General features: G+C 35.1%; 1 long non-coding RNA gene across 1 annotated transcript; it reads left to right on the top strand.

The window, feature by feature from the left end:
• Positions 1-6,917: 6,917 nt before the first annotated feature.
• Positions 6,918-11,671, top strand: LOC149801690 (uncharacterized). Its single transcript, XR_016420712.1, has 2 exons — positions 6,918-7,004; positions 8,245-11,671. It is a non-coding gene; the product is annotated as an uncharacterized LOC149801690 (long non-coding RNA).
• The last annotated feature ends 1,371 nt before the right edge of the window (positions 11,672-13,042 follow it).

The following is a 13,042-nucleotide window of genomic DNA, read 5'->3' as shown; positions in this document are numbered from 1 at the left end:
GCATTTTGCTGGTACAAATATCCCTGAGCTAATTAAATATGTGCACATATTTCGTATTTTTTACTTCTAAATAAGATCGGAGCTGTCTCCATCTTCTTTTCCATTGCTAGTACAATTGCTTCTAACCCCAATAGCAATAAGACTGGTTTGAAACATTTTTGGACGTTGTTTAGAATCCAATACAATGTATTGAATACATCATTGACATCATAAGAATAAAAACTGGCCAGTAGTGCACACTGACCTCGTTTGCTACAAAATGTGGCCTTATCAGATGAAAAAAACATAATATTTAACTTTAACGTAATTCATTGATATCTTGGGGTTTATTTTCTTTAAGGTTAAATTGCAACGCAACATAAAAAATGGTAAAAATAATACAAGATGAAAACCCGTTCGAGAGCGAAGGGTTCACAGATGAAACAGACTATACACTTCTTAATGCTTTGATTAAAACCTTTGCCAAGAATGAAAGTAACAAATCAGCTAATGCCTAAAAAGTCATATGACGTGGTTTACATGCTTACCGACACCCTCCAACCCCATCCCACACACCCGCTATCAACTGAGCAATAACCTTAATTTTACCTGTTGTTGTTGTCTTGGAGTTCTAGCCATTTCTCATGTTATGAAATGTTATAAATAACATAACAAGTCCCTGTGGTGGTAAATTGGCCATAGTCAGAGAGATGAGACCATTTTAACCCGAATCGTTTCAATAATCATTGAAATCAAGACATTCTATTAGCCGGGGTTAAACATATTTTCGCAGCCAAACAATGCAAAGAATAAAAGTTTGATGTGCTTATTTGGACCAATCAGAATCACATAAAGTGATATGTTCACGTGTTATAATATAAAAAATGTGAAACTGCACATACTATAGGCAAATCGTACCGGCTTTTTACAGAGAAGGATACGCACCATAACATATATAAGTAAATGCAATAGTTAACAACCGGAGCTAATCAGAAAGTGTAAATTAAGCGAGTAATCAATCCCGAATCAACGCATGAAACTTATAATGACGATCGATATTTAGAATTTAAAGACAATACATTTCAATGTTTCATCTATCACCAAGTTTGTCCAAGTATAGGATTAACACAACTATGAATAAATAGTGATTATGTTACAGAGGGTAATCAAAATATAGAATCTGTACAAAATTATGAATAATGTTTAATACTGACGTACCGATTGGTCCGAATACCTAATTGGATGATTTGAGAGTCCAATAAAATAAAATGAAAAACAGATCCAGCTCAAATACTCAGATGCCAAACATTCAAAACGATTGTAATATCAAAATGAACGAAAGTGAATGGAGCATGTTTGCATTGCTGGAAAGAGTAAGAAATAATAAATGGAAATCAATGAAAATTATAACAAAACAGAAGTCAGAAAATCACATAAAATGATCTAGTAGTTTTAAAACAGAACAAATTTAACGTGATGTAAATCATACAAGTAATTCTAAGACACATCAGCTGCAAATATAGCCCATGAAAGCATATTTGTCAATACCTTGCATCAGTGTAGACCCATTGATTTATTGTTATTCCTGCCACTCTTTTTGTAGGTTTCAATAATTTGTATTATAGGTTTCAATATCATCATACATGGTTTCGCACTGACTTTGATAATTCTAATATCTGACTCAAGAAAAAGAACACACGCACATATTATTTCACACACAGAATAACATGCGATATAGCTGCAAAACCCTAGTTCCACTGTTTATAATCTACATTCGTTAAATACTGCATATCAGCAGAGCAATGCCCGATATATTTACGACTACACTGATCCAAAAAGGGGATGAAGACACTTCTTGTATCTTTTGACACTGATGAGTATAGGGATCGACCATTTAATTTATGCAGGTGGGTGGGTGGACTTTTATTTCGAACCGAGGGACCTTTTTTTACCTTATAATCTTTATTTCTTTCAACAAATGGATATAAAAGGTTTTTACAGTGTGGTTTCATCAGATTTTCTATCGGACCTGGACTATCGATTACTTGTATCCTACTGACTCGTAGTCCTTATGGTTTTTATGCTTGGCTAATAAAGGTGTTTAAATAGTTAAAGTTTAATTTAAGGAACTGTTTATATGTATTTGTTGTCATTTCTTGTAAAACAGATATTTACACACTTTACTTTATATGCATTAGTATTAACAGAAATGAAGAATAGGACGTCTGTACGAGCTTCATGCACAACGAGGCTAAATCATGCTTCGTTATTGGAACAGCCAGATTAAATTGTACAATTTGTTCTACAATCGATTTTCCGAACCTTGCTTCACCATACCGACGCACACAGGAAAGATAATTGGAACCCTCAACTTATATTCTCAATAGCCAGTATGTATTTTATTTTAAATATTGTCATACATTGGTTTACACTACCCACTTAAACAGGAAACGAAACGAAACTGAAGCCCCCAATCAGTCTAAAACAAATCTTAAAGTCTACCACCCCATGTGTTGTCCGCCTAATGTATGTACGAGAAACTCGGACGGCGTTTCATTATAGGAAATATAGTTCATTATTGTTGTTAGGCTTTCTAAATTGAAGAATAATGCCATTTTAATTTACAGAGATGTGCAATAATGTATTCTTTTTTTTGCATCTGCTGACCATTTCGCATCTGTCATATTTTTAGAAAGGTGTGTCACTGAACCAAGACAAAAATAAATACCTGTTGAAGCATGCTGCCTGAACAAGGGGCCAAAGGGTTTGTGTTCCATATATGTGCAATTTTCATCTTTAGAAATTATGTTACTGTTTTAAAAAAACTTAGATGCGCATGACCTTTAGCTTCATCCTAAGCAGTTTTTCGGCAGTAAAAGCCAGATTTCACAAAATTTTGTATACACCTGAAATTGCTTGACTGTTTTCGGAAATTTTAATCAGTCTCTTATTGTTTACAGTAGCAGTCAGTATTCGCTGACGTATAAATGTATAAAAATGATAAACTTCATTAATCTAAATGATTGACAATTCATAAAAGTTGCAGCATATTAGACATTACGAAATCAAAATAAAGATTTTTGTTTTACACAAAGAGTATTGAAAAGCCAGTTTAAATATTATATACAATTAATTTTACGACAAAAAAGATATGTGTGAAGCTAATCTAAAAAGAATTATTCTGGTGTATCCATAGTTTCACTAAAAAGATAGGTACGGATTCAAGGTTTGGTACACATTTCAAACGAAGTTGTAACAATTTAAACACTAATTAAAGTGACATTTAACAGGGTCACATGATATGCGCGAACCTCGAACGTTTAGACAAAACGCTCAACGGACATCAAGGTCAAATAAAGCGATACGAATAACAAATAAAGTGTACTCATCTTCAACCGTTGCAAAATAGACTTTACACTTTTGAATATAATCATCGCTGATGTATACGTCAGTCTATATTCTTCATTATGCCCGCATTTATTTTAAATAAAATTATTCATAGTAAGTTGAGGCGTGTTATTTTGTGAAAAGTTTGAATAATTAAATCTTTCTAATTTTTATTGATAAATTGTGGAAACAGTTACATCTCTCAACATGGCAATCCAATGGACAAATGTACATACTTAAAATAAATTTAGCAGATATCTCCGAAAGTCATTTAAGTATGCATGAAGTATTATCTAAGAAAGTAAGTTACAAAAAAGACATACAGACAGACACATAAAGACATGCAGGCAGATATAATGAGTCAAAGATATCAAATTATAATCGAAAACGTGAAGTCTCAAGAACACACTTTTCGACCTCAAGTTTTGTCATGTAAACTAAGTATGCCTCAAGCTTGTATATGACAAGTTTGTCTTCATGTTTAATCAATGTCTTCTATACATTACTTATACCTGGCTCTCTTTTACATTTCGTCGTTCACCGCTTAGGAGAGCTAGGATGAAAATGTTGTATGTATTTTTTTAATTGGTTTGTTTTAAATTTTTCCACCGTTCATCCTTAAGCAAAAATTGCAAACGCATCCTCGTAGTTTGTATTTCGAATGTATGATTTATTTATATATGTATGTATTGTTATTTTTTGTGTTTGGCTGTGTCATTGTATCCTACTGTAATTGAAATTTGTTATACTCTATTATCTCATAATCTTAACCATATTTGGGCGCATCAAACGAACGGCGTTTGAATAATACAAACTGATTCAAGAGAGTTCCCGCTTTTTTTAAGTTACTCCATTTTGTCTTGTCCTTGCCTTGGCTTTCAGAAAGACAAAATTTGTGATGATACGTGTCTTCTATCATTATATGACCTGTATGGATCAACAGCTAATCCAATCGAAGTAAATCATGAGGGTTTCAGATTCGTTTCCTGTCTGAGTCGGTATTGTGAACCAAACAAAGTACGGAAACTCGAATGCAGGATCATATGGATAACAGATGCTGGACATAGAGATGACGAAACAGAGTGTCTCCTTATTGTGCATGAATCTTGTACACACATTCCTATTCTACATTTCTGTTCAAGTCATGATGCCTTTAAGGTAACCAAACTGACTTTAATTCTCCATTATAAAAACGTATTACAAGAAATGACATCAAATGATACAATTGAACCATTTAAACTCTTTTATTACCTGAAGAGAAAAACATATGGACCATCATGCAGTAGCATTTAGTCAACCGACAATCTAAGTCCGAAGGAAAATCTGACATCTACCTTGCGCTCATAGGAAATTATTATATCCATTGCATTAGTTTAAAGAAATAAAGATTTTAAGGCAAAAGAAAACAAATATCTCAGCTGAAAGAAAATTTCACCCCCCCCCCCCGTAAATTAAATGGTTGATCCCAGTAGTATCATTAAGTGTGTTTTGCCTTTTCATTCTTGATATAGACCAGAACCTCTAGCCCCGCCCATGACTTTTGGTCATTTTAGCATAAAAGTCACATACTATGTGCAACACGTGGATTAATAGAAGAATGTTTTACTCGATGTTTAGGACCACTCCTTTGGCCTATATGTTTAGAGCGCCCGCCTCGGACGCGGGATGTCGTGGGTTCGATCCCCGACCGAGTCATACAAAAGACTTGGTAGAAGCAGCTGCCTCTCTTGGCGCTCATCATTAAGAGGTTAGTGTTAGGACTGGTCGGCTGATGCCAGGATGATTTGATTTGATGGGACATATACTACATGTCTACGGCATGATGCCCAAGTGCTAGACATCACTATCAAATGCCACATTGCAGGCATCGCAGCGATATGACTAACATTGTTTAAAGCTATTTCAAAAATAAAAACAAATACTCCCCCCAACAAAAAAGCACATTCGTCGTGTATTGTCTGTACCACTACTGTGTTCCTTATCTGTGCTTGGAAATGTCTGTACTTTCCATTTCCGTCAACACAGTCAAGAACTCGACCGCGCTATTTATTTGATTGCCTTTTGCCGGCGAGTAAGGTTTGCTAATCATGTTTATAGAAGCAGGAACAAGGCAATAGCACATTTTAAGAACCTAATAAACCAGATAGCTATAACCACCAAAAACATTTGTAAATCCATTTTTTATTTCAACCGGCAAAACATCTCGATTGACGTTGTAATATCCCATTGTTCGTCCACAAGACCATATCAAACAACAATTTTGTCTTCCAACTAAAGAATTCTACTCTGCTATATATGGACCACAATAGTGTGCGGAAACAAAGTCCAGCAATAAATATGGAAGCGAACTCAGAAAAACAACATCATTGACACGGAGAAAAAGCAATAGCTACCATTGTAACAACGTTTACCAATGATGGACTTCGAGCGTAAAAGAGTATAGGGAGAACGCATCCGAATCCAACTGTCTGAAGCGATAAGAATTTAATACAAGCTGCAGCGTTAATATGGGCTGCCAAGACAGTGAGATATTGCTACTAATTCGGCTACTAGTTCCTCGGTCAGTATACAACACCGTGATTGCGGGAGTACTCGGTCCATATCAGCGTCGGTCCACTAACGTTCTCGAACCATAACGAACTCAGACTAAGCAAACCGGACCATTATGTACTACATACTCGTCGTAATCAATAAGTCATTGTAACTATAGGAATAGAAATATATCCTACTGAGAGAGAGAGAGAGAGAGAGAGAGAGAGCAAACAAAAACAAAGTAGTTTAAACAAAGATGCTTTGGCAACCATATATCATGTAGCGTAATGTCCCACTCAGTCACATCATCCTGACACCAGGCCGACCAGTCCTAACACTAACCTCGTAATGCTGAGCGCCAAGCGAGGAAGCTGTTTGTACCAGTTTTGTAAGTCTTTGGTATGCCTCGACCGGGGACCGATCACACGACCTCGCGCATCCGAGAAGGACGCCACCGGAGTGGTCCTTCGTTAATGGGTTGGTTAAATAGCTTGTACAGCCGTAATGGGAATACTCATATGCAAATTTAATATTAAAACTCATATTTCAATAACAAAACATATTAACGTCCAGAACCTTGTGTCCAAACATTGGACACTAATTTTGAGCAGGATTTTGAAAGGCATTTTTCGTGGTACAATCTATGGATTATTTTTACACTTTATGACATTCTGTTAAATGCTGACGTGGCTATTATATTGGCATACACATTGTTGCAAGAGATAAATGGAACACATATCCACAACGGCCTCCTGCTGATTGTGGTGTTATTTACAGACATTTCTTTAACTCGCTTTATAAATATAAATATTATTGAAACTGTCAGCAGAGTCAGAAGAAAAAGATTGTTTCCAACTTATACTACGAGTGAGAAGTTGTTTATGACTTGACCTGCATTGAATTACATGCGGATGTATTCGGTATGTAATTGATTAATGCGTTGACATTTACAACTTGCCCGCTGTTGATATAAACTGCAACTTCGTTGCCAGACTATCACTTAAATTGTGGTAGGAGGAGTAATTACCTCTTGGAATTTCTCTCCCAATGTTAGATTAAGCAAAGGATGAAAGCAGGAATAAGGGGGAAACATATACATCACTTTGGTAAGTTTCATAGTACATGGTCAATTTTCTTTTACAAATGACCATAATTATACTTTTATCCCATAACGTTTGTGATTATCTTCTTTGAAACTCTACAAATCAAATTAATCGATGTATTGAAGAATTTACCCCATTTTCATGAAAAATGTACGCGTTTAATCTGTACATCTTTGCTACTTTATCTCCGTCTCTTAATGATTTATTTATTGTTCTTTCTCATCAATCATTGTATGAGTGCATTCTTTAGGGTGCTGAATGTACTATTTTACAATGCGACATTTACAAACATTATTTGAAAATTAATTCCATCTATCATGGCATCATATCATTAGGTTTGTAAAATCATAACCCTAGCAGGTTATGTCTTTTATGGAACTGTTAGATATCTTTATCGCATTTTAGCCAAACAAGCAAACACATTTTTCTAGCGATGGAGTCTCATTTTTGCAACCAATTAGAAACAAACTCTAAACGCATAAGTATTTGCCAGAGAGTGAATGCTCTCTCTGGTATGTATTCACTAGACATACAGTAATTGTTTTTATTTATTTATTTTTTATTTTTTTATTTATTTATTTTTATTGTTGGTATTAAATAATTCTATCAACATCTGATTTGCATGTGTTTATATGGAACTTGCGAAAGTTTGTGTTGTGTCGAGAAAAAAAGATTATAGCATTAGGTATATTAAACCCAAGTTAACTCCGTGAGAGTTATCATCAAAAAGAAAGAATAAAATGTACATGCATTCTAAATCATCCCAGAAAATCATACAACTCTTGAGCCCGCATTTGAGCTTAGCAGTTTGTTTCAACCAGTCACAAATGACATTACATTAGAAGGGTGCTTTCTGATAGTCTGATAAACAATGAATTTCAGTCTCAGGCTCAGAGTGTAAAGATACGTAGCGCCGCTCTTCTCTTTGTCCGTCAAGTTGTAAAGAACAGGCCGATAAAATGCACAGGTTCAAGACAAGACAATAGTCTTTAATTCTAAAGCTTATATCAAATATGGTAAATATTATAATGCTAGACATTTGAATGTAATTCCCACGTTGTACAATAATTAAAATATTCATAATTAGATCCGTATAAAGTGATTGAGACGATATGATTGTTTACTTTGGGTCTTTATAAAAACACAGACAATATATGTTCAAATGTGTAAATAAAAAATTAAGTATCATAAAAGGTGTATGTCGAAAATATCTTTGTAGAGCTATATTTCATTTTCTTTACAGAAGATGACAAGTATCGAAAGTACAAATAATTCTCTCCTCGAAATCTCGACGGCAATGTTACAACTATACATCCGTATGAAGAATCAGAAGAAGAAAAACAAATTCAGGATTTGTTAAATGTTAGGACAGTAATTTTTCTAATTGTATTTGGACTAATTGCCGTTACTGGATTAGCTGGCAACATTCTAACGGTAGCTGTTATTTTGCGTAACAAAGGCATCAAAAGTATTACTGATATTCTGGTTATGAATTTGTCTGTAACTGACATACTTTTCATTGTATTTTGTGTTTCCATGAGAACAATAGTTTCTGTCAGATCTGATTTGCCATTTCGAAACGTATGGTGTCGACTCATTCATTATGTCACATACGCGTGTGACTATGCAAGTATGTATATGCTTGTCTTGATATCATTAGATAGATACCTTGCACTGGTTCATCCCATCAGGGCAATGTCATTACGAACTAAAAGAAATTGCTACGTACTACTTACAGTCATTTGGATCATTATCTTACTGGAAAATATGCATTTGCTATTCGAGGATCAATTCTGTTTTGGCTTTGGAAGATGGAAACAGTCATCAACGCGAATGTGGACAATCTGCTTATTTGTGTTTCAATTCATGTTGCCATTAATTTTGATGTGTGTTCTATATGGACATATATTGAAATCATTCCATACAGGAAAGATTCCTGGAGTGAGTAATACCCCAAGTCGTGTCCGGTTACTCTCTAACCGACGTGTGACAAAGATGGTGATTATCGTCGTGATGGTCTTTATCATTTGCAGGCTCCCGTTTCATATCATGTCATTGTATCTCGCTTTTGGCTATTATTTCGAAAACATTGTTGTGTTTCGAATCCTATCTATTGTCATTTTGTGCATGTTATATCTAAACTGCTGTATTAATCCAATATTGTATAGATTTCACTCTAAAACATTCAGGAAAGGTTTTAGGGACGTACTCTGCTGTAAAAATTAAAATGATCTTGAGGAAGGTACTGCATCTTATAATTATGCTCTGGTACGATACATATGTGTTGCATACAAAACTGGTGTTGACAGTTCCCCTGTCCCATGAACGTTTCTTCTAGGGAATAATTTCTTCGTTCACATCCAATTATTCTCTATCCGGTGAACCGTCTGGTACGTACAGCTGATAAGATGAACAATCACAGTATAGTATGTGTATCTAAGAAAGTTTCCGCAACAATACACGGACTTTTCAAGTGCGCAGATCCAGCAAGGAATCGCGTGTGTCTGGCTTGATTAAGATAAATGCAATAAACTGGAAACGAACAGTGTACAACTAGTTTCGAATTAGAATAAGTGCTTTCGACTTTTGATTGAGTCTTTTTCAAGGCTAATATAAAACAGAGACAATTCAGATACGCAATAAGCGTTGAGGTTACAAAATAGTACATGCCTATTTCTACAGGAATAAAGGTTTCAAATGTTTTGTTTCAACTAGATGCTGAAACGTATGTTCTATTGACCTAGAAATCGACGAACCATATCGCTATCTGCTTTTCTTAATTTGCTTAACCATAAATTGTATCCCAGATATTTTCCAGAAGTTTCAGAAGAGAGCTGCTTTTTTTTCAATTTCACAGCTTAGAAAAGTAGTTGGAATGAAAAATCTGTATTTGCTGTTCATACTTGCAGTTGATTGTGGACTTTGCTTGAATCATAACTTGTTCCCTGATTCATGTAAATTATGTTATTAGATATGTATACTATATGATGCTTTCTAATTCCCGTAGTGGGAGCTGCTGCGGCTAAGTGGTTAGAGGCACAGAGACGTGATAGAAAAGATACGGATTCGAATCCTACCATTAGACCAACCTGGGTCATCTGTCGATGTATGACCTTAGACAGGGCACTTTTTTCTGATAGTAACAGCACTAAATAACCTACTTGTGTCGCTGTGTGGTAAAGCACCAAACCAAACCAAACTTTGTCAGGCAGTGTTGGTTTTGCGAGGGGTATTTAAATTACGAATATCAGTGTGCTATACAATACAGTCCTTATTAGTTAACATTACTTTAAGAAGTCCCTTCAAAGTATTTTCCATGCGCCTATTGTATGGTGGATGTGGCAAACTTTTGATCATTAAGGAAGTCTGTCACTACAGCGGATGTATGCAGCAATGCGCTTTCACAGAGTAGATGAGCGGACGTGTAGTTCGGTAGAGTTCCACATCTTATTCTAATACTATGGAAGCATAACAAGTTCAGTGGCACTAGCTTGGAAGAATAATGCGTATGACGGACTCCACTGATTTTCTCTGTGCCAAACATTTTTTCTTCTCTTGATTCAGGTTCAGCAAAGTAAATCCATGTTTAATTGCCTGTGCTAATCTCACTCTCTGGTCACTCTTTTGTTATTGAATAGGTCTTTGGCGATATCAACTCAAACCTGTTTTTGATCAGCCCATATCAGCCTAGCTGCACAAACCTACCTGATCTTTAAGTTAGTCATCAATAAATAAATGCCCCTGAATATAGAAACATCTTCCAGTATGTAGCTAGCAATTTCATCAATTTTTCCTTTGACAGCACCCACATCCCATTTAGCATTGTGACCATCTTTAAAACGGTAGAACCACATCAGAAGTGAAGGATATCAGAGAGCATTTAATAACTGTATCCATGTAATACTTGATGTCACTCGGGAAATGCCATAATAGCCCCTGAATTGTACATTATACATTTTGTTCAGCAGTAGCAGTGTATCTCCTTCTCAAACATTTACATGTCACTTTTACATACGTTATCACATGCATATATGTAAGTGTCCGGTTTGCTGTACGTGCAGCAGCTGTGGACCACTTTTTTATTTATTTCAATCGGCACTGAATTTATTGGCAAAGTTCACGGAAGCAAAAACGTTACCAGGTTTTCACAACGTTTCCAGTACGTCTAGTATTTCAGCGTGTTGAGAAGCAAGGTTAAAACGTATTATGCTTCTGCTTCAGTTAATTATAAACATTGTTTTGCTTACATATAAATATGAATGCCAGAGAAAGATTAAAATGAGGTTAATGTTAAATCTCAGTATGAATGAGATTCATGTTATCTCACACAATTGAGATATGTTAACTGCTTATATATGTACTTGAAGCTAGTAATGCCATATATGGTGTTATTTCAATACCATGTTTATTATTGTTGTAAGTATGCAGTCTACAATTTGTACGTTTAATGTTTCATGAATGATTGTATTTTCTTTTAAGAAATTGTAAGTTTTCATGTACATTGTTCTTATCATATGATATATGTTTAAATGTTTGTGTACATGGCTTCCATTTTAATAACCTGTATATATAAAGTATGAGCCTTTTCATAATTTCTGCATAAAACATGCATAGACTTTATGTTGATGTTATTTATATACGACTATAATAAATAAACTATTAATACACTGTGCTTGAATTGACTTAATACATAGAATGTGGGATCCGGAGATATGCGCTTTCACGTATGTCTGGTATATAAGTCTACTCCATCAATACAATTTCATATATATATATATATATATATATATATATATATATATATATATATATATATATATATATATATATATATATATATATATATATATATATATATATATATATATATAAAGTTCATTTCTATAGATCAATTTAGTATACTTGTCCATAAAATATATTTAGCTTGGAAAGCGAGTCCATAATGGAGACACGGAGCTCCTTCTTCGACTTTGGTGTCACCATCTTGTGAGGGTGTTGGTGGTAGTTATTTGTTTAGTGCGTGACGATTGAGAGCAAAGCCCAGTTGATTATGTTGTAGGTGCAGGATAGTTAGGCACGGGTTCTAATCCTACTTGGTACAAAGTATTCTTATCTTAAGGTGTCTGATTAATATATGTGAAATGTAGGGGTAGTAGGAAAAATGGAGTTAAATCTCTCATCGCTGTTTCCAATATAGCCAGAGAAAGACGACAATGATTATTGTAAATATCGATCAGTTCAGGAAATGAAGTTGGTCTGCGTAACCATTGAGAAAGCTTGTATGAGACCTTGGAAAAAGTATAAAGTGATTCCACAAGCCCCACCCCCCACCTCATACCATTTGAACATTTAGAGTTTTCTATGTTCTTATTTGCACACAAATGATGAAAGATGACACTTATGCGATAATACTACACATAAACGATGGGTTAAGCTTTCTATACAATGATGACGGTTACGGACAGATAATGACAGTTTACATATTAACTCTGGACAAAAATGATGTCATGCGCAGAAGAGCTACTTACCCCGCATGCAATCTATTTTGAACTAAAACTGTTACCTCGTCTAGTAGCAACACGAAATATGTAAATGTTGCCAACCACAAACTTGGCAAGGCAGTTTAGTGCTATTTATATACAACGTGAAGTCCCTAGATAACGCTTTTGCAAGGTCTGGTGTATGTAGGACTCTTTCTATTGATATTCGGGCTGAGAGACAGTTACGATAACTGCCTAAACTTCAGATATGAATACAACTGAAAGTTTCAGGAAAGTGACAAAGTCATGGTCAAAAAGACCGCTTCTGAAGCCACTCACAAGACCGAACGTGAGTGGTTGCGATAGGTTCCAGTTGCCCTAGTTACTGAGGAACTAAAAGATTCAGCAAGGCTTGCACCCGTTCCAAGACTCGGCTACAATAAAAAAGAAAACTTCGTGCATATGACCGCGTATTAGTGTTGCCAATATATCAATCTTTCATATTATACCATATTATTATGCTGAATTGAGGAGACAGTATAGTATACAAATGGATCGAAA

This window comes from Sinohyriopsis cumingii, chromosome 4 (genome assembly GCF_028554795.1).
Source record: "Sinohyriopsis cumingii isolate HCF-2022 chromosome 4, ASM2855479v2, whole genome shotgun sequence".
Lineage (NCBI taxonomy): Eukaryota > Metazoa > Mollusca > Bivalvia > Unionida > Unionidae > Sinohyriopsis > Sinohyriopsis cumingii.
The sequence above is the reverse complement of the archived record's forward strand: the minus strand, read 5'-3'. Positions and strand labels throughout refer to the sequence as shown.